The sequence below is a fragment of the Epinephelus lanceolatus genome, chromosome 4, assembly GCF_041903045.1.
Source record: "Epinephelus lanceolatus isolate andai-2023 chromosome 4, ASM4190304v1, whole genome shotgun sequence".
NCBI classification, from domain to species: Eukaryota; Metazoa; Chordata; class Actinopteri; order Perciformes; family Serranidae; genus Epinephelus; species Epinephelus lanceolatus.
The window spans coordinates 20199965-20219381 of NC_135737.1; the positions used below are offsets into that span (position 1 = coordinate 20199965).

At 39.4% G+C, this 19417-nt stretch overlaps 1 protein-coding gene across 6 annotated transcripts in view; it reads left to right on the top strand.

Annotated features, from left to right (window-relative positions):
• pitpnm3 (PITPNM family member 3) overlaps positions 1 to 4096 on the top strand; it is a 132136-nt gene extending 128040 nt beyond the window's left edge. For all 6 annotated transcript variants that reach the window (XM_078167008.1, XM_033631877.2, XM_033631879.2 and 3 more), the window contains one exon: positions 453 to 4096. The gene's annotated coding sequence lies outside the window, so the exon portion shown is untranslated. The remainder of the gene's footprint in view (positions 1 to 452) is intronic.
• Positions 4097 to 19417: the final 15321 nt, after the last annotated feature.

The following is a 19417-nucleotide window of genomic DNA, read 5'->3' on the forward strand; positions in this document are numbered from 1 at the left end:
TATAACTACTGGGTGGGGAGATAATCTCGATACGATAGAGAACAGTCTTTACACTTGTAGTAGAGGATGCATTATTATTTTTCCATCAGTGAACGATGTCGAAGAGCACAAAGGAAAGAAGATAAAAAAACAGACAGGAACAGTGAAAGAAGCCAAGCAGTAAAGTAACAATCTTACTTTATATTCCTGTGGCAACCTGAGTAAGAGATGCTATTATTAGCTGCAGCAGAGTCCTAGGAGGACCGAATGTAAATTTGCCTGTGATTATGATTATGCGAGTACTGATGATCTACTGCAATGTCCTACCTCACTTTAAATCCAATCTTTTCTAGATTTGGAAATATTGTCAGTGCAATTATGGAAATTAGACAGATATACTGATACAGAACATGCAAACGCTAATCAGTGTGTTAACGGAGAGACTGCACTAATTTTCCTCTTTCATTTGACAGTGTCACCTCTACCTACTCTACATGTACATTGGATCCCCTGCTGGTGTCCCTCGCAGCTCAGCTTTACCTCCTGCTTGGCCCTCTACACTTCTCCACCTGTTCGACCCTTTTTTCGTGGTGGATTTAGTCTTTGTGCCTGAACATTTTAAGCAGTTGCCGGAGGATGGCAATGATTTTTGTGAATGTCTGTGTCAAGCTAAAATTGTGTCTAATTGTAAAATCAAAAGAATGTACTTCACATAACGGATATACACACATACACACACTTGAGAGGATGAAAAATGTGACGACGGTGGTGACTTTGACCCTGTTGACACTTTGCAGCAGATCACCAGAAGCATTCAGACTGCTGTGTTGACAGGTGGTCACGTTGACTGACTCCTGCACTAAACCTCCACCGATGTAAATACTCAACACTCATCATCGCTGTGTGGGCTTGGGGACACAGACGCACTGTGACATTTAGGTTCAAGCTGTACATGAGCTCTATGATCTGGCGCCCAAATGAGCCGACCTCGCCAAACGCCAGCCTCTGCCTCCATTTCACTCCCACTATTAGATATCTCCCTTGCGTTGTGGCTGGCTTACTACACCCCTCCATCCATTTAACCAGTCTGGCAGAACAGGCCTTTTGACCTCAGACCAGGTCCACAGCCGCTCGGCTCTGCCCCTGAGGTTGCATTTGCACTATCGAAGTACACCGCAGTGGTTCCCGATTTAGCTGCTGTATTCGCTTCAAAAACAAGAGTTGTATTTGTATTTTATTGTACTTGTAGATTTTGTTTCTCCTGCAGATTGTGCACTGTCGCTGCCTGTTGGTTACTGTAACTACTGGAGGATTAAACATAAATAGTTTGTAGGAAAGTGTTGGTTTGACCAAAAAATGTTTACAGATTGATAGACACAGATGTAAAAAGTAACCAGAAGTTGTTTATCTACATAATAAAAAAAGACAGTGGTTATATCATTATTAGAAGCATTAGTTTAGTTGCTTGGTAGTTGCAGTAGCTTGCAGGTTATCGTACAATACACCCCATGTCAGTTGAAATTCACTAGGATGCTCTTACATCCTTTTACAACAGCTGCACTGGAACCAGTGGGTGTGTGATAAAATCTGATCTGACAGTCTTGTGCACTCGAGGTTGAATTTAGTCTTACTGTGGCCATATTTAAAACTCTGTGCAAGTCAAACATATTTTTCTATGAGGAAATATTGTAAATAGAAATATTTTCAATGTATGTTTTTGAACCTTTTGTTGTTTGACTTGTTGAATGGTTGATTTTTGCCTTAAATTGTATTTGATGTTGTGTAGAGATACAAAACTATTTGATTTGGTTGACCAAAGTATTGAGTTTTACTGTTACTTCATGACAAAGTGCATTTTATCTTGTTGATATTTTGCTTTGAAATGTTCCAGATACTGTATATGTGTGTGTGCGTGTGTGAGTGACTGTCTAGTTGTTTGTTGTGGAGTTGTATTTACTGTGAACATAAAGACAGCTATGACAGGTCCATGCCTCTGCAGAGGAATCAGAGGACACGGTGAGGCCAGTGTTAACATACCCGCATGTTCTCACTGCAGCTCACTACTGCCGGCTTTTTAGGACTGAGCGTGTGTTTTATAGGTTTGGATTGAAGCAGTGTGTCAGCGGATTACTTAGTTGAGGTTTTTATGCCTGCTATGAAAGAAGAAGGGCTTATGAGTTCTAAGGGTATCTTGATTTAACTTAAAACCTGCATGGCTGAGTGGGACGTGCTAGCCAGGAGGGAGCTGTCTTGTCTTTTCTTTCACCGCCTCCACACCATAGGTGGTACAGTAATTAGCTATTTGATTACTACTAAGTATGTATGACTCCCTGTAGTGACGCCCCTGTAATTGCAGTGCACCGATTAGCGTTACTTGGTAATTGTACGATATTGTAGAAACAGTACGGAAATACTTAACTCCATCTCATTTTGCATTTAGGTTGTTAATACTAAAATATTCTTATCCAAGCAACAGAATGATCACTCTCATCAATGTATACACAATAATCAAAGTGACTCCGTAAGTCTGTATAAAACACATAGTGATATTTTTCTGCCATGACGATGCACTGGAGGAGTGAACTATATATGCTGGGCAGCATTTTGGTGTAACAATGTTAGTAAATGGCAAATGATGATCTAATGGTTAAATGGTGATTGTTCTGTGCATGTTAATTATTTGATATTGTTAAGTAATGGCTATCAGTTTGTCATGTTTGTGGTACTCTTTGATAATTAAGTCGTTATTTGTAAATAAGGGGTGAATGATGATTAATGGACGGAAATTCAACCACCTTTTGTTGAATAAACTGCAAATCAGTAACTTTATAATACAACCCCGATTACAAAATAGTTGGGATGCTGTGTGAAATGTAAATAAAAACAGAATGCAATGATTTGCAAATTCCTTTTGACATATATTCAATCAAACACAGTACAAAGACGAGATATTTAGTGTTTAAACTGATCAACTTAATTGTTTTTTGCACTTATTCTGATTATGATGCCTGCAAGATGTTCCAAAAAGGCTGGGACAGGGACATGTTTACCACTGTGTTACAACACTTTTTTTTTTTTTTTTTAAACACTCAGAAGTTTCACATCCAGCCCCCTTAAAATCTTCAAGATTTAAAGACTGTCTGTGAGGAAGAATGAGCCAAAATCCAATTTCTTCATACAGGCAGCATCTTAAAACTGGCATTGCAAATGTGTTCATTACTTTTATCCTGTGGCAGACCATGTTATTGCACACAATTTTTATTCATTAAAATGTTATGATTTCTTTATCAGTGTAGTTTTATTTAATTAATACCAATGTCTGGTCTAAGTTTCATGTGAATAGCTGCATTGGAAACATGATTAATGAAAAAAATGTTGCTTATTTTCCATGCTTTATGTCAAAAAGGATTTGCAAATCATTACATTCCTTTTTGTATGTTTTACACAGCATCCCAACTTTTTCTGAATCAGGGTTGTAAATAACTGAGTTTTTAATGGTATAAATATTGTAAATGAGGCAGGGCATTATCAATAAAGATTGTAAATTACCTCTTACTTTTACCTCAGATGTTCACTCGTGTAGTGGGATTAATGGAAACTAATTAAATTCCATCTTTACTTTAATCTTAGATACTAAAGGTGAATAATCCAAATAGCACAGAAAAAAAAAATCATACAATGTAGAAATATTGTATATTTAAGTGTTACACAATTACTGTCCTCAAATTAATATAATTAACTGCTCACTCAGTGCTAATTAATGTTGTCAAATGATTAGTATTCACCAAATCATGACTTAACTATTGGGTATTGACCTAATTTGCCATTTATTAACAAGATTTATGAAGTAAACATTAGCAAGTTAACTAACATGGCGTGTCAGCCTCTTTTGGGGAAAAAAACAAACAATTTCATTTATTTTTGTGGGTTTATTTTTGGTCTTATGAGTATTTGACACTGGCCTTTTGACTACTGAGGATAAAACACCTGGTTTCACTGATACAAAGTTTATCGTTTTGTACAGATCTCCTGTGATGATGAACATGTTACTGTGTTTATTGGACTCAGTCCATATTTCATGATTACATAAATAAAGATATTTCACAGTTGAAGAATTTAGTTTTGCTCCAGGAGTGTGTGTTAATATTCCCTCCACACGCTCCTCATCTCCAGAGATGGAAGCTGAATCACCTGCGATAAGCCTTATTTTATTTACTTCAAGGTCAGAGTTTTACTGTCGGGGTATCACACTTGACTGCAGGATCCTCTTATTTGGATTTTGTAAAGCTGACAGGGTTACAGCCAAACCTCACTCCACCTTGCCTTTTTTTCCACCACTCACTAAACTATCTGACCTCACTGCTGCCTTAATTTAGCACTGATTACAAACATTAGGGAGACTGGCTTTTACAGTAGCGGTGGCCTTATTCTGCCTCACGCAATCATCAGAGCAGCACTTCTGCTTAACCAATAAATGGCTACAAGCTGGTGCTGATTGCTGGAAATAAAACCACTCATCCATTCCTAGCCTAGTGCTTCACCACAGACTGCAGTGTTGATAGAAGGAGCCGCTGATTTCAGCCATGCACAAATCTGGGTTGCTTTTTTCCTTAATGCTGTTTATTTTCGACCCTGCAAACAGCTGACAACATCATCTCACCATTAAGTCCATTTCATAGTGTGGAGATTATTTTGTTGACTGCTGTTTCCAAGGTCAAGAATAAACTTTCAGGCTAACAGATAAGTTCTGCTGAAAAGAGTCTGCATGTCTGCAGCCATGTTAGCATCTCTGTGAGGCTGTAGGGGAGACTGGAGATTGTTGTAACAGTTTCAATTTCAACAACCAGAAACAAGCTACACTGCACATACTTTGCGTCGTCCTTATTCCTTTATTCGAGGAATTAGCACCCTGTGGCAGACAAGTATATAAGAAAAAAAGATATGATGAAAATTCTGTCTGTGTGTCTGTTCCACGTTTTTCTCCTCACTGTCTTGGTCAATCCATGTGAAATTTGGCACAGTGGTAGAGGGTCATGGGAGGATGCGAATGAAGCAATATTACATCAATTGGCCAAAGGGGGATGCTATAGCAACCGATTGAAATTACAAACTTTGAATGGGCATACCTCATGCCCCGTATGTCGTAGAGATATGAAACTTTACACAGAGATGCCTCTCCTCATGAGGAACAAATTTCCCTCAAGAACCCATAACTTCCGGTTATATAGATTTTCCGCCATTTTGAATTTTTTGAAAAACACTTCAAATCGATCTCTTCCTAGGAAGTTTGACCGATCTGCATGAAACTTGGTGAACATAATCTAGGGACCAATATCTAAAGTTCCCTCTTGGCAAAAGTTGGAAAACTTACTAAAACCGAGCTTCTATAAGGCAATGAATATTGCGGAGGGCGTGGCTCATCACATAAAGGTGTATAACATCTCAAGGGTTTCACCGATCACCATGCAACTTTGTAGGCATATGACCACACATAATCTGAGGGGACCCCTCCATTATTGACTCGATCAAACAAAATGGGGGCGCTAGAGAGCTAATTTCTTATCTAGGCCTAACCATATCGATTTTTACTAAACTTGGTAGATATGTAGAACAGGACGCCTCAAGGTGGCTGGAGAAATTTAACTCTAATTGGCAACTGGGTGGCGCTATAACAACAGAAAAATGCTTAAAAATGGCTAAAATGCGACCAATCTCTGTGGCTCCCTCTGTGGCCGAATGTTTTGTTTTTTTTCCTAATTTTTGGTATGACTAAGTCATGGTATGGTATGCTGTACATAATCACGGAAACTGTCAGTGTGTCATTCTGTCAGTCAGTCATTTTGTCTGTCCCACGTTTTCTACTCACTGACATGGTCAATCTATGTGAAACTGCACATAGGCATTGAGGATTGGCATAGGTAGAAGGTGACAAAGCTACCAATGGGTATGGACTAGTAGTAATTAGAATATTAAATAAAGAGCTTTAAACATCTTAAGTTTTTCTTGTAATCCTCATTTTCATAATGTTACATTTCACTATGGGGTGAACTGTAACGTTTACTCCTTGTCTTTGAGACTAAACCATGCGTTGTCTGTTTGCGTTAAGGCCCAGACACAACTGACTTCAAACCATTAGTGATGACAAAGACCGTCATCACATCACATCTCTGCCTGTGTCTCAGCCAGAAAGTTGCACCTGAACTCACTGCAAAGACTACAGCCAACAGCCAACTAGCAGGTACGTTTTGCACCTATGTTAGAGGAAGTAACTCTCCATACCAGCAGGCGGCGGTAGTCGGTATTTGTCATTCAAAGTTGGAAAAGATCGACAGGATGGATTCAAGATACTCGTTAGCCAGTGAGCACATTAACAACGCAAATGGATTTTGAAAGAACAAAGGATATTGTCACAGTCTGCTTCTCTCCCTTGCCTGCCCTTGGTAAATTTCCATTCACCTGCACCCTGCTAGCAAGCCATGCCCCCCTCATCAAGACAGCTCCTCTCACCTGCCTCCACAGGTGCAGCTCATCAGTCAATCACCCGGGTATATAAGCCTCTCCAGCGCACAGACACACACACTCTTTGCCAGATTGTTCTTTGACTACATGCAAGACATTCCAGCACTCACCCTGCTTGGTCCTGACCTGCCTCCGTTGTCTCTACCCGGGTAATTACTAATTACCTCAGCCTTCTGTCTCTGATTCCTGCCTGCTCCCTTCCTGGTTCCCGTCTGCTTGGCGCAACACCAAACCTGCTTACCTCAGTTCTCCTGATTTGGCTAGCTACATTAGACTTCACTCCACTACAAGCCGTACTCACGGTACAGTCCACAGTTCTCGGACTGCTCTCAAGTATTGCCTGCCTGCTCTCGCCACACTCCCTCACCACTGGAGCTACAAGCAAGCTGAACTCAAAGACCCCTGAACTTTTGGATATCTGTGTGAGCAATAAAAGTCATTACCAACTGTCTGCATGCCTCATTGTGCTGTATTTGGGTCTGCACTCGACCCCTGATAGATATTTATGTCCCATCAAACGATAACACAAACAATTATGAACCGAGTATTTTTTTCTATTTTTCGGAGTAATTTATTTATTTTTCTGTTTTTTGGTGTAATTTTTTCTGTTTTTCTGAGTAATTTTTTCCCTGTTTTTCTGAGTAATATTTTCTGTTTTTCGTGGTAATTTTTTTGTTTTTTGGGGTATTTTTTTTCCTGAACGAAGAGACGAGATACTTCAAAATAAGCTGACAAAATGCTGACAAACGTGTATGGGCATGATTTCAATAATGTTGTTACAACCTGTTACTAACCTGTTACATTGAGCGATAGGCCTACACTAGAAGGATGCAGTTGAAAACATAGCTAGATTATCATACCCTGTGTGTAACTAATTACGTGCCCTACCCTTATTGATCCCGTAGTTGAAATTGTCTAGGAGCAGGAGCACGGATGCAAAATACATCCATGAGAAGGAGTCACCATGGATGCAGGGGTCACTTGCAGGTGCCAGGTGGGAGCTTCTCGCGAGATTTTGAAGTGTCTCGTCTCCTCGTTCAGGAAAAAAAATTACCACGAAAAACAGAAAATATTACTCAGAAAAACAGAAAATATTACTCAGAAAAACAGAAAAAATTACACCAAAAAAACAGAAAAATGAATAAATTACTCAAAAAAACAGAAAAAATTACTCAGAAAAACAGGGCTTTTTTATTTGTCAAGTGAATGAAATACGCTTCCATACGTAAGAGCTCAATGACAAAAAAAAAAATCCTTATATTACAAGTTTATTTTTGATCTCACTCCCTCCTGTCTTTAGATGTTTCTTTGCTTTCCTCACTTCCGTTTTTGTTCATGTCATGTGCTGAGCTGAACTGCCAGTAAAATTGGTTTTATTAACCGACAGGCTCTGTCATCTACAACACTGATTACACATGCTGAATCGAGCAAAAAAAGGTGAACCAAGGGCCAACAGTACTGCAAAGCTTTGGTAACCGATTCACTGACAGCTCGACATTGACCTACGGTCAACTGCCAGCTTGGAGTGTCAGGGCCTTCACAGAGATTACAGCTGCACCATTTAATAGCACACACTGGTTTGTGTCATTTTTTGAGTGTATTTGCAAAAAAAGAGCTTCAAAATACAGACAGAAATGTAAAAAAAATTACAACCTTTCACTCTCTCCCCTGCTTGGAATAAATGCTAATGTCAGAATGTTAACATGCTGATATTTAGCAGGTATAATGTTGACTATGTTTGCCATCTACGTTTAGCATGTTATGGTGTATGTGCACATTAGCACTAAATATAATGTATAGCATTTGTTTTGTAGGTAGTTAGTCAGAAAACAAAATACTAACCAAATTGACTGTTTTAACAGAAAGGTCTTGAATCACCATTATTACACTTAATCACAGGGGAAACCAGTTTATGCTATAATGCATTAACCCAACCTAGTAATTCACTGGAAACAAGCTTTAGCTGTTCAAATGTTTTCCAGCATTTTCAAAAGATTGAGTTGAGGCAGGTCATTATGTAAAATACATTAGTGCCAGAAGCATGTTGGGTATTCATCTGTTGAGCCTGCAGCTGGTTAAACTGTCTACATTTTCCCCAGATATGTCCCTCATTTAAAAGTTCACTGAACAAATCCTGAAAATATGACTATTTTTATCAAATTGATGAACTGCCTGGATCACAGTGAAGGTGACGGGGACAATGACCTCTATCTTGGATCTGGGTAAAGAGTTTTATTCTTGCCCCAGGCATCCACTATAATGAGCTGGAGATGTGATCCTCCGAGCCACATTTAAACATCATTAGTAGCATATGGTCTGGGAAAACAGGCAAAGAAATTGCTCCCCTGCTAAAGGGAGGACTGCTGGTTTCTTATACTGCAAGATTCACATGAAAGATAATTGAAGGCAGCCACAGTGAAAGCTGCGATTTAAGTGATTAAAACTTAGCAACTGTTTCTAGCTCACAGCCCTTATTTGTGTCTCTATTTTCTCCATCGTTATGCTCATTTGTGTGGAAGAAATCAGTGTTTAAATTGAACCTTTTCAAAAGTCTCCTGTAGTTATTCATTTTTTTCCCTATAAATCACTTGAGCTGATCAATATCTTGAATCAAGGTAATTTTCCTTTGTGACACTTTAGTAAGAGTGTACTGTCGCTCCTTCACTAATCAACTAGGTGCTCAAGTAACTGCTTCCTGGAGAGTCTGCTCTTTATTTAACCAGCGTGTTGAAGTGCATGGCCTTCATCTGGTATTTTGAAACTCTTTGTCCGTTCATAATAGCAAAGGCCAAAAACTGTCACACTTTGAAGTGAAGCCAGCAGCATTGGACCCAAACTCAGATTACAGATGAGGCAGTAAGCTGAATGCACAGATTTATTTTAAAAAATCTGACAGGGTAAAGCCCCAAAATCAGGTAGCCACAGGAAACAGGCAACAGAACTCCAAACAAAAGGTCACTCTTCTCATGTGTCATGTCTTGTTTCACTATCCCTTTGTCTGTTTCCCCTGTTTTCTCACACTTCTGCTTTGTATCAGTCGTGTTAGTCCTTAAATGTTTTCACTGCACACCTGTCTTGTATTAGTCTTGTTAGCTCCTCCCTAGTGTTACCTACCACACTGTCATGTCGCCCTTGTTAACCAATCCTTGCGTTTCTCTCCTTTTGCCAGTGCCTGCCTACTTCAGCTGTGTCTTGTTCTTGTGATTAATACTCTGTCTATGAGGCCGTTTACATGGACACGGTGATTTTGATAAACGGAGACATCTTCCTTCGTTTGTGCCCTTCATTTACACGCAAACAGAGATTTCTCCTCTGAAAACGAGTCTTTCTAAAAACTCCGGCCAGAGTGGAGATTTTGGAAAACTCCGTTGGCGCGTTTGCATGTAAACTGAGATAAACGGAGATAAACGGAGTTATAGGCAGCCGATGTCACAGTATGCGCCAGAACTTGCGCCTGTGTCAAAAGTGTGACCTATGTTGCTATGGTGACAATGGATACATGGAGGGCTTGAGCTTCTCGTTACACTGCCACCTACAGGTTTGGCATGCTCTTGTGTATATATACACGGGTAAGTGTAAACAAAGATCTTTTTGAAAACGGAGACGGTGAAATGTCCGTTTATGAAAATAGCCGGCCAAGTGTAAACGGCCTCTATATGTACCTGTGTTCCCTTTGTTCCTTGTCAGTTTGTGGTCAGTGTATCCCGAGGCTTCTACCACGAAGAAGGATTAGTGGCTTAGCGAGGTGTGTTGAGTCTAAAGCCAGAGTTTTCCATCCGAAGAAGCTGGCTCTCTTTAAACCTAGCTAGGTTACCATGGCAACTCATGCAGCAAACAAGTGGCAATAATGGCACAACACTTTCACTCATCAACTTCTTTGGAAATGGCATCACCTTTAATAGAGAACCCAGTTAATTTGGGTGCTAGAATCGTGCAAGGCACTCTTTGGAGACAGAGAGTTTTTAGAGACCCAATAGATCCATTAGCTTTCCATGATGATATTCTCCATGAGTGTTACAGATTCTCAGCTTACATATGTTAACTTGTGGAGCAGTACATCAGCAATGCTACCTGGCGAAGGCATGCACTTATAGTAGCGCAAACTGTGTGCATTGCTTTGTGTTTTTTTGCCACGGGAACCTACTTGTATTTTGTTGGGTAAGAGCATCTCATGCTGTGCTATTTGCAAGGTTGTTCTTGCTCTCAGTGAACAACTGAATATGTTTGTAGTGCTCCCTGGCTAGCTGCACATGCTGGCTATAAAAGAAACCCTTTATAAAATCACAAGTAACACACATTAATTGTTCACTATATTATTAATCAATGTGGCGTTTACTTGCATATGAAATGCGGTATAATTCCTTCGCAGGATTCCCCAGGGTCAAATGTGCAAATGACTGCACACATATACCCATTACAGGAGCCATTAGGGAACATGAGAGCGATTTTGTAAATAGAAAGTCATTCCATAGAATCAATTGTTGGGTTATTATTTGTACTAATTTTTGTTGGGTCACTGGTGGCACATATGCACACTTAATGCATGCACACTAAAGCTTTGAAATAGTGCCGCGCAGTAGACCTTCCACATTTGTCAGAAATATTCATGTAAAACTAAAAATTAAAGAGCATAATGGGTTCCCTTTTTATGAATGTAAACTTATACATGATGACTGGTAATGCATTGAAGTTTTGTGAGGCAGGCAGCACTAGTTGTCAGACGTGCATGTGCTATAACAGAGTGCACGGAGAAGCTGACACCATATTTTGCAACAAGTATCAAAACTTGAAAGGTCTGATTTATTTACATGCATCAACTAAAAGGAACAGATACTGTAAAAACAATCAGTCTGGCCATCGCTAATATATGAACAATACATGAGTTCTGAATACATCCATTGCTCACATACTGAACATGTATGTCTAAATATACTGTACATATGTCGGTGCATACACAGTCATGCACAGTACATAAAGACACTGCTGTTTTTATCCACATCTGTTGTAGATATTTCTTTGTTTACTTGTTTTAACCTGAATTCTAACCAGCCTCAGCTAGCTGTGTGAACCCGACTGATACAGATGAACTGGATACAGAGTCAGGGATCGGTTTATTGACAAATCAGTTGCAGTGTTCCTCAAGGCCTGTAATCTATTCCACTTTTCTTGAAACACTCACCACCAACAGTCCAAAGCCTCTTCTCTCCAAATATAATCAAGTTTTCAGTCCATGATGAAATGTTTGTTCTCCAGAACAACGTGTCCACACATGCTTCTACCCAATTTAAACATGAACATTTGCCACAGCAATCACCACACCTGACAAAAGGCTCGCTCTTGCACATGCAAAGCTAGGTGCCTGCACGCATGAAGCTTGGTGTGGGCTATCAGCAAGGATGGAGTCGAAAACGAGCCTTATAGTGTGGAAAATGTTCTGTAATATTGTTATCTACTTTGAATTTAGACTAGGTTAGGCTTAAAGATATGGCCCCATTGTGTTTTCCAGCTAATACCTCCCAGTTCTCGTCACCTGCAGCACTTTTTTTGAGAAAATATTCAGGCGAAGGTAAAAAACCTTTTATTTGAGTGTGTTGAAACTTAAATAACTCAATGACAGAATCACTTACAATGATACCGACTTCCAGTTTACTTTGGGTATGCCTTGGATAGACATTCTGGGTGAATTTAACAGGACCTTAAGGAGAGGATCAGGGTCTAATCCTGATAGCAAAGATCGGCTTGGATACTTGCTTTTATAACGCTTCTGGATATGTGAGGCTTTTTTTAGGTCACAAGGTCTGAATCTTGTTAAAGATTAATGGACCTGACCTGTGAATCAATGTGGGCTGTTGTTGCAGGGTTTTTGTCTTTGTGAGTAGACGATGCTGCAGCCGCAGGGCACAGTCATGCAAATCATAGCGTGCTGCAGCTACAGTACACTGTGGTACTACAAGATATCCCAAGGATCACTGACTATCTAATGAGATATGCTGCAACTGCCTTCTATTTAACATGACACCTGTAGAATAAGCTCTTCAAGCAATACCAGGTAATGCTTGCATTAGAAAGAAACAATCATCCTTACGTACCTGAGTTCATTCAGTTTAAGCTTTGCAATACAAAACAAGTCAGTTACCTAGCAGCAACTTAACACTTACCCTGACCCCCAGCTCTGCTTGGCAGCAGCACCACTGAATCAGACTAATTGTTATTCCAAAACAGCAGACTGGGGTTTAATTTGTCCTGTGATCTGGCAGGTGATATGTGGATGCCAGGGCAGCGATGAGGAATGCATTACAATCTGAATAGATCAACAGTCCAGAACAGCCCAGAGACAGAGAGGAAAAGATATATATAGAGATAAATCTTGGAGCCAGGCCGCCTGGTTTCTATACAGCACGAGTAGCTTTAGATAGTGTAAATAACACTGCACACATTCTTAACCAAAGCACATTCCTGAGGTCAGCGAGGAGAGACAGAGATAAACTTTTGCACCTCTGGCAAGCCAGCATGGCAGCACGCTACTGTTTGGCTCAAGCCTGGTTTAATATTACATCTTAATGTATTTAAATCCGTCTCATTTCACATTCTTGACATGGTCGTTTGAATCCATTTTCCTGTCAGATAGCTTTAAGTAGCTGCTGCAGCTTTATATTTGTCACAAGGTTGGTTATGAGACTTAATGTACGTTATGGTTTGACCTCAGTTGTCTGCAGCCGTGGTGACACTGGAATAAATGGTTTAGCTGTTTGGTAGTTTAGAAAATGACCAAAGGGATGCACTGCAGCAAGATTAAAAGTAGGTCTCAGAGTAATGCTGGAGGGCACTGCACTGGCTGCAAGCTTGGTTGCTTGGATGCATACAAAATCTTGTTATATTAGCCTGCAACACAGCCTTTAAATTCACTTCTAGGTCACAAGAAATTATAAAGAATTTAGAAACCCCCGCTGCCCTAGAATATTTTAAGGAGTACAAAACAATCTGGAGATTGCATTTGAGAAAGCAATTATCTAAAATGCCCCCAGGAGGACAGGGTCAGATGCCGGAGCCACATATCACTGCTCAGAGTGGCATCAGATGTGACAGGCTGTGTCCCTTCATAGCACCGCTAACATCTTTCACTGCCATCATTAACCAAAGAAGTCATCAATATTTAACTGAACTTAATGTTCTGACTGCTCCAGGAGGGGATGAGCCTTTTTACGCTCCTTGTTTTAGGGATGTTTTATGTAAGACAATGGAAACAAGCTAAACAAGTTGCACCATTTGTTTTGTATGTTTGGCACCTGCAAGCAAGATGTCTCACAATTCTAAAACATGGGATTCTGCTGTATGATCACGTTAGTTTTACGGGGGTTTTTTTTATGTGTTTTTCTCTGCTTTGGTATTTCATTTCAAACCAAAGATGCTAGGTAGGGGCATCTTTTATTTAAGCTATCCAGCCAGAGCGCTCAGAAGCTCATTAACGCAAGATCTGTTTCACTGGCAGCATTGTGAAAGACAAAATGAAAGTGAATAATTGAAGGAGAACCAAATGAAAAAACAGTGTGTGCCTCCTCAGAGGTGTAATTCATTCACATTCATATCATCAGTGGAATAAATTGTCAAAGAAAGATTTGGTTCTTGATCCTTTTATCCACCTGGAAACCACAGGCAGAGGAGCTGTGCACAGTAAAACATCTTTTTAGGAAGAAGTAGGATTAAAAAGAGATGCTGTAGCTCAAGTAATGTTCAGCCAAGATAAGCCCATAAACTTGGCAGATTAATTTTTAACTTTGAAACGAACTGGTTGAGTTTAGAAAGCATCTTTTGATTTGGACTGTGTAACTTTGTTTAGTTGATGAAGAGCCAAATCTTCACATGCTGCATTAAAGAAGGGGGGTGAAGAAAGAGAAGAGACCCCATGGATATCCACTGATCTATGTCTTGGTGACATCTACTTTTAATATGAATGAGTCTGTTCTCTCTGCAGATGGCTCATGAGACTATCAGCATTGTAAATAGGCAGAATGTGACTGCACCAGTAGAGGTTATATTCATGTCTGTGGTTTTTGCTCTTCTTCTACGTCAGTGCCACAGATGGATTTGTATACACAGGGCATGACAGTACAATGACACTAAGCACAGCCACAGACCTCTGAGGGATATCAAGAAACTGATGAGCTGATGTATGGAGCTGAAAATACAGATCATTCCTTGCTAGTGAATCAATGCAACCCGGATATTTCAAATAAATGTTTCAGTCTTATTTTTTATTTATCAATTTCAGAAAATCAGTAGACATAGATACTGAAATTACATCTGATTATTACACATCTGTACTGGCTATTACTACTTCCAAAAAGCTACTGATGGGCTTCTGCAATGAGATTTAATCATGATGTATGCTTCCAATAAAATGCCTATTTAGTAGATCAATGAAGGCCAGGTTTATCAAAGAATAGAATAGAAAGAACTTTATTTAACCCAAAGGGAAATTCAGTTGTCCAGCAGCTCATGAAAGACAAAAAACAAAATAAAATACATTAAAACTAGTCCGTACCCATTGGTAGCTTTGTCACCTTCTACCTATGCCAATCCTCAATGCCTATGTGCAGTTTCACAAAGATTGACCATGTCAGTGAGTAGAAAAATGTGGGACAGACAGAATGACTGACTGACAGAATGACACACTGACAGTTTCCGTGATTATGTACAGCATACCATACCATGACTTAGTCATACCAAAAATTAGAAAAAAACAACAACATTGGGCCACAGGGGGAGCCACAGAGATCGGTCGCATTTTAGCCATTTTTAAGCATTTTTCTGTTGTTATAGCGCCACCCAGTTGCCAATTAGAGTTAAATTTCTCCAGTCACCTTGAGGCGTCCTGTTCTACATGTAGCCATATCGATTTTTACTAAACTTGATAGATATGCATATCTACCAAGTTTAGTAAAAATCGATATGGCGGTTAGGCCTAGATAAGAAATTAGCTTTCTAGCGCCCCCATTTTGTTTGATTGAGTCAATAATAACACATTATGTGTGGTCATATGCCTACAAAGTTGCGTGGTGATCGGTGAAACCCTTGAGATGTTATACACCTGCAATGTAGAGATGTCCACTGGCCACCACTGTGTGATAGAACATGGTCAACATCTCCACACACACATCAAAGGACTTCAGTGACTGCAGGAAGAACAGGCAGCTCTGCCCCGTCTTGTAGAGGGCATCAGTGTTAGAAGACCAGTCCAGTTTATTATCCAGGAGGACCTCCAGATATTTGTAGGTGTGCACCACCTCAATGTCCTCCCCCTGTATGGAGACAGTCACCAACTGCTAGTGTCCACAGAAAATACAAACAGGCACAAACAAAATGGGGCGCAGCGCAGCATGCTCAAAAACTACATGCTTTTCACACAAACTAGCAACTGAATTACCTTGACCTCCTTAAAGGTCCACCCTATGGAGGGTTTTTTGGTAAACAAACAAAAGGTATGTCTACATTCAATGTTTCACGTCAAACACATTGTATGTTGAATGTATTTCCTTCCACAGGAAACACTGACAGAGCAGTTTTTTCCAACATATTGAAATGTGCTCGCAGTCTCCTTCTCAACTGTCTTTGTTTGTGCATTGCTGCCTTTCATGGCACATTACAGCCACCTGCAGATCAGCATAATATTGTAACACCAATGGCAGAATTGTCACTGTGTGCCGTCATTACTACACACAGCTTTTGAGCAGGTTTTGTATTTTGTCCACACAAGAAAAGGGACAAAAGAAAGTACAGTATACTCAAAGCAGACACAATGCATACTAAATGTGGTACATTTTCTGTGTGTGCTGTTGATGCACATTATTCTCCCACAATGCAATGCACAAAGGAAATGGAGAAGGTTGTGGACGGTGGTGAAACAGATCCAGAAAAAATCTTGTAAAACAAAAATGAGTGTTAAAGGAGCAGTGTATAAGATTTAATGAAGGGGATTTAGTAGCATCTAGTGGTGAGGACTGCAGATTACAACCAGCTGAAACATTAAAAAACAAGAAAACACAAATGGCCCGCTCCTAAGTTATTGTTTGGTTTGTCTGTTCTGGGCTACTGCATAAACATGGCTGCAGTGTTGGGCAGAGGCATCACTACAAGTAGCAACATTATTAACTCAACTACATTTCTCAGTAGCAAGGTGGTAACATCACTACTTTCCGAGTAACGCAGTAGCGTACACACAAGTTAAACTATTTTTCCCAGGAAAAGCTGGGAAGTGTAGCTGACTTTTTTCTGCAGAGGTCTGGATAAATATAAGGATAAAAAAAGTGAGGATAAGTAATATGACTGATGCCAGTGCCACACTGAGGCATGAGGACGAGGGAAGCACCTCTGTATGACATCACATAATAATCCTTCAGTTTATCCTGCTTGCTGCTTTGCTATTGGCTTTCCTTGGCAAGACCCACCCTACTCTGCCTCTGATTGGCTACATTGCACTTCTTGACGTGTCTCTCATGTATCTTGCCCATAGATGTTATTTGCAGAGAGCTAGAGAGACAGAGAACAGTATTGAGAAAGAATAGAGGAGAGAGATGGTGACATACTGGTGTCACGTGTTATCTGCAGAACATGTTCATGTTCTAATGTCCCCCAAAAAGAGAAATGTTTAAATTTAGATATGTTATTTTTATTGTTTATATTACTGTCTTTTATTTATTGTAGTTTTAATGGATGAAATATATATTGTGAGAGTCTGTTTTTGAATTACTGACATAGTCAGATAGCCCACTGAAAGAGACCAAAATGCATTAAGGAGAGGGAAAGAGAGCAATAGGCTGACTGATGATGTCATGTTATTGGAGGACATGTTCAAATGTCACAGTTTAAGAAGCTTTTAATCTAAGTCTGTTATTTCATAATAAACTGTTCAACGGAACGTTTTCTTGCCTGCCTATTTGTTTGGCTGATAGTTTTTCTTGTCACTGAGAAAGTGCTGATTTGACATTAAGTCAAAAAACTAAAAGTAGTTTTGCAAGTCACAAGCTACTTTTGCCATGTTCTCATAGCTTAGCTTGCTATATTTCTCTGGGGATAGCTTCAATGTGGTGAAACTTTATTTTGAAGTAGAATAACTGGTTGCTTAGCTTACTACATTTTCCAAGTAGCTTGCCCAACACTGCATGGTGGTTCAGCGTGGTAATCTATGTAGACGAGGACACACGTCCGATGTAGATATGAATGACTCATTCTGGGTAAAAGAAAACACAATGATTCTTATTTTTAGATAATTATACACTAAAGAAAAAACATGTATTATGTTATTGCCCATTCATTCAAAATCCTACACAGTGGTCCTTTAAATCGTAGAAAAAACTTTTGATGTCTCCCCACTGATGCTAATGTATCTTCATATTAACAGAAGAGGCACGTCAAAATACACAATTTGTAATTTATTACTTCATCAAACTAATTAAAGTAATGTTTTGTTAAGTGTAATTGTATTCTAAGTTTATAAATCTTTACAACATTTTAACAGGTTTGGGGTAAAAGCCAAAGCTAACCTTGCTTTGCTAAAATATTTACTTAACCATCTATCAAGAATTTTGGATGGTTTTAAAACTTGGTGTTGCTTCTACAAAATTTCTGACACGCAAATCCCACAGAGCATCAGTGAGTGATAATCATACCACGACAAAAATTAACATGCCTTATTAAAAACATGATAAAAAGTCTAGTTGGAAAGAGGAAGAAAATAGAGTGAAAAGAAAGCATGGAAGAAGATACAGATCAGAGGCAGCACCACAGACAGGCTGAGACAGAGAAGCAGATACTTGAGGTGCCAACTGAACTTAGAAAACACAAAAGCAAGAGCAGTGTTAGGGAAAATAACAAGTGACAGATACAAATCACTGGCACTGCAGCACATGGCATCTGTGGCAGTAATTCCAACAGCCTGATTAATTTAGCCAACATAAAGGCAAGAGGGCTTTGGTTGTCACACTTGGGGGAGCTTATTGCCTCAGAGACTGAGAGTCTCCAAGTGGACACACAGAGTGAACAGAAATGACACTTTTCCCCCCTTTTATCAAAGATGCATTTACAGCTAAAGTTCACTCACCTTATCTGACATGGTGAGATCAATAAATCAGATACTAATGATCTGATTCTCATTTTCAGTACAGTCAGTTCTGTTTGTTTTAGCCGTCAAAACTATTTGATCTCGGGGTTGTCAAGACACGGATCCCTGTCTTGCAAAACAGTTTTAATGTCATTTTTTCAGGACAATAAAGTGCATGAGCTCCCACTCATTTAATTATGTGTGCATATAATTACATTTTATTGTACTTTATTGTCTCACACAGTGTTATTACAGCCTTAATGTGCACAACACCCTCACTTCAGAGTGTTTTTTTGCTTTTTTGGCAAAAGCTACGGTTCATACTGTAAACTACCTGCCTCATCCTCTCCAGGGTGTGGAGATTGGATGAGCCAAACCTAAGCATCTTCTAAGTGAAGTGTGAGGAAAAATCCTTTCACAGTTTGCACTCTGTTTTGAGGCCAGAACTCCATTTCATACTTGGTTTTCAGAGAGAACTTAAGTCTTTCACACAGAGTTCAAATACTTGTCTTTGTGGCTGTGAGATGTTAGTCCATAGCATAGATTTCCACTTTCACACAGGTTGGTTTTTCTATTAAGACTATTACAAAAAAAATCATATTCAGAAAATTGTATTGATCCCTGGGGGTAAACTGGAGGCACATTACAGTTGCTCTTATACTACAGAGACATAGGGAAATAAGAATAAGAAGTATCCAAGAAAGAAATGTGCATTAAGCTACAACAGTTAAGACAACATATAGATATAGATAAAAATGATACAACAAAAAAAACACAAGAAAACATAAAAATATGAGAAGAGATATGTTGTATTTAAAGAAA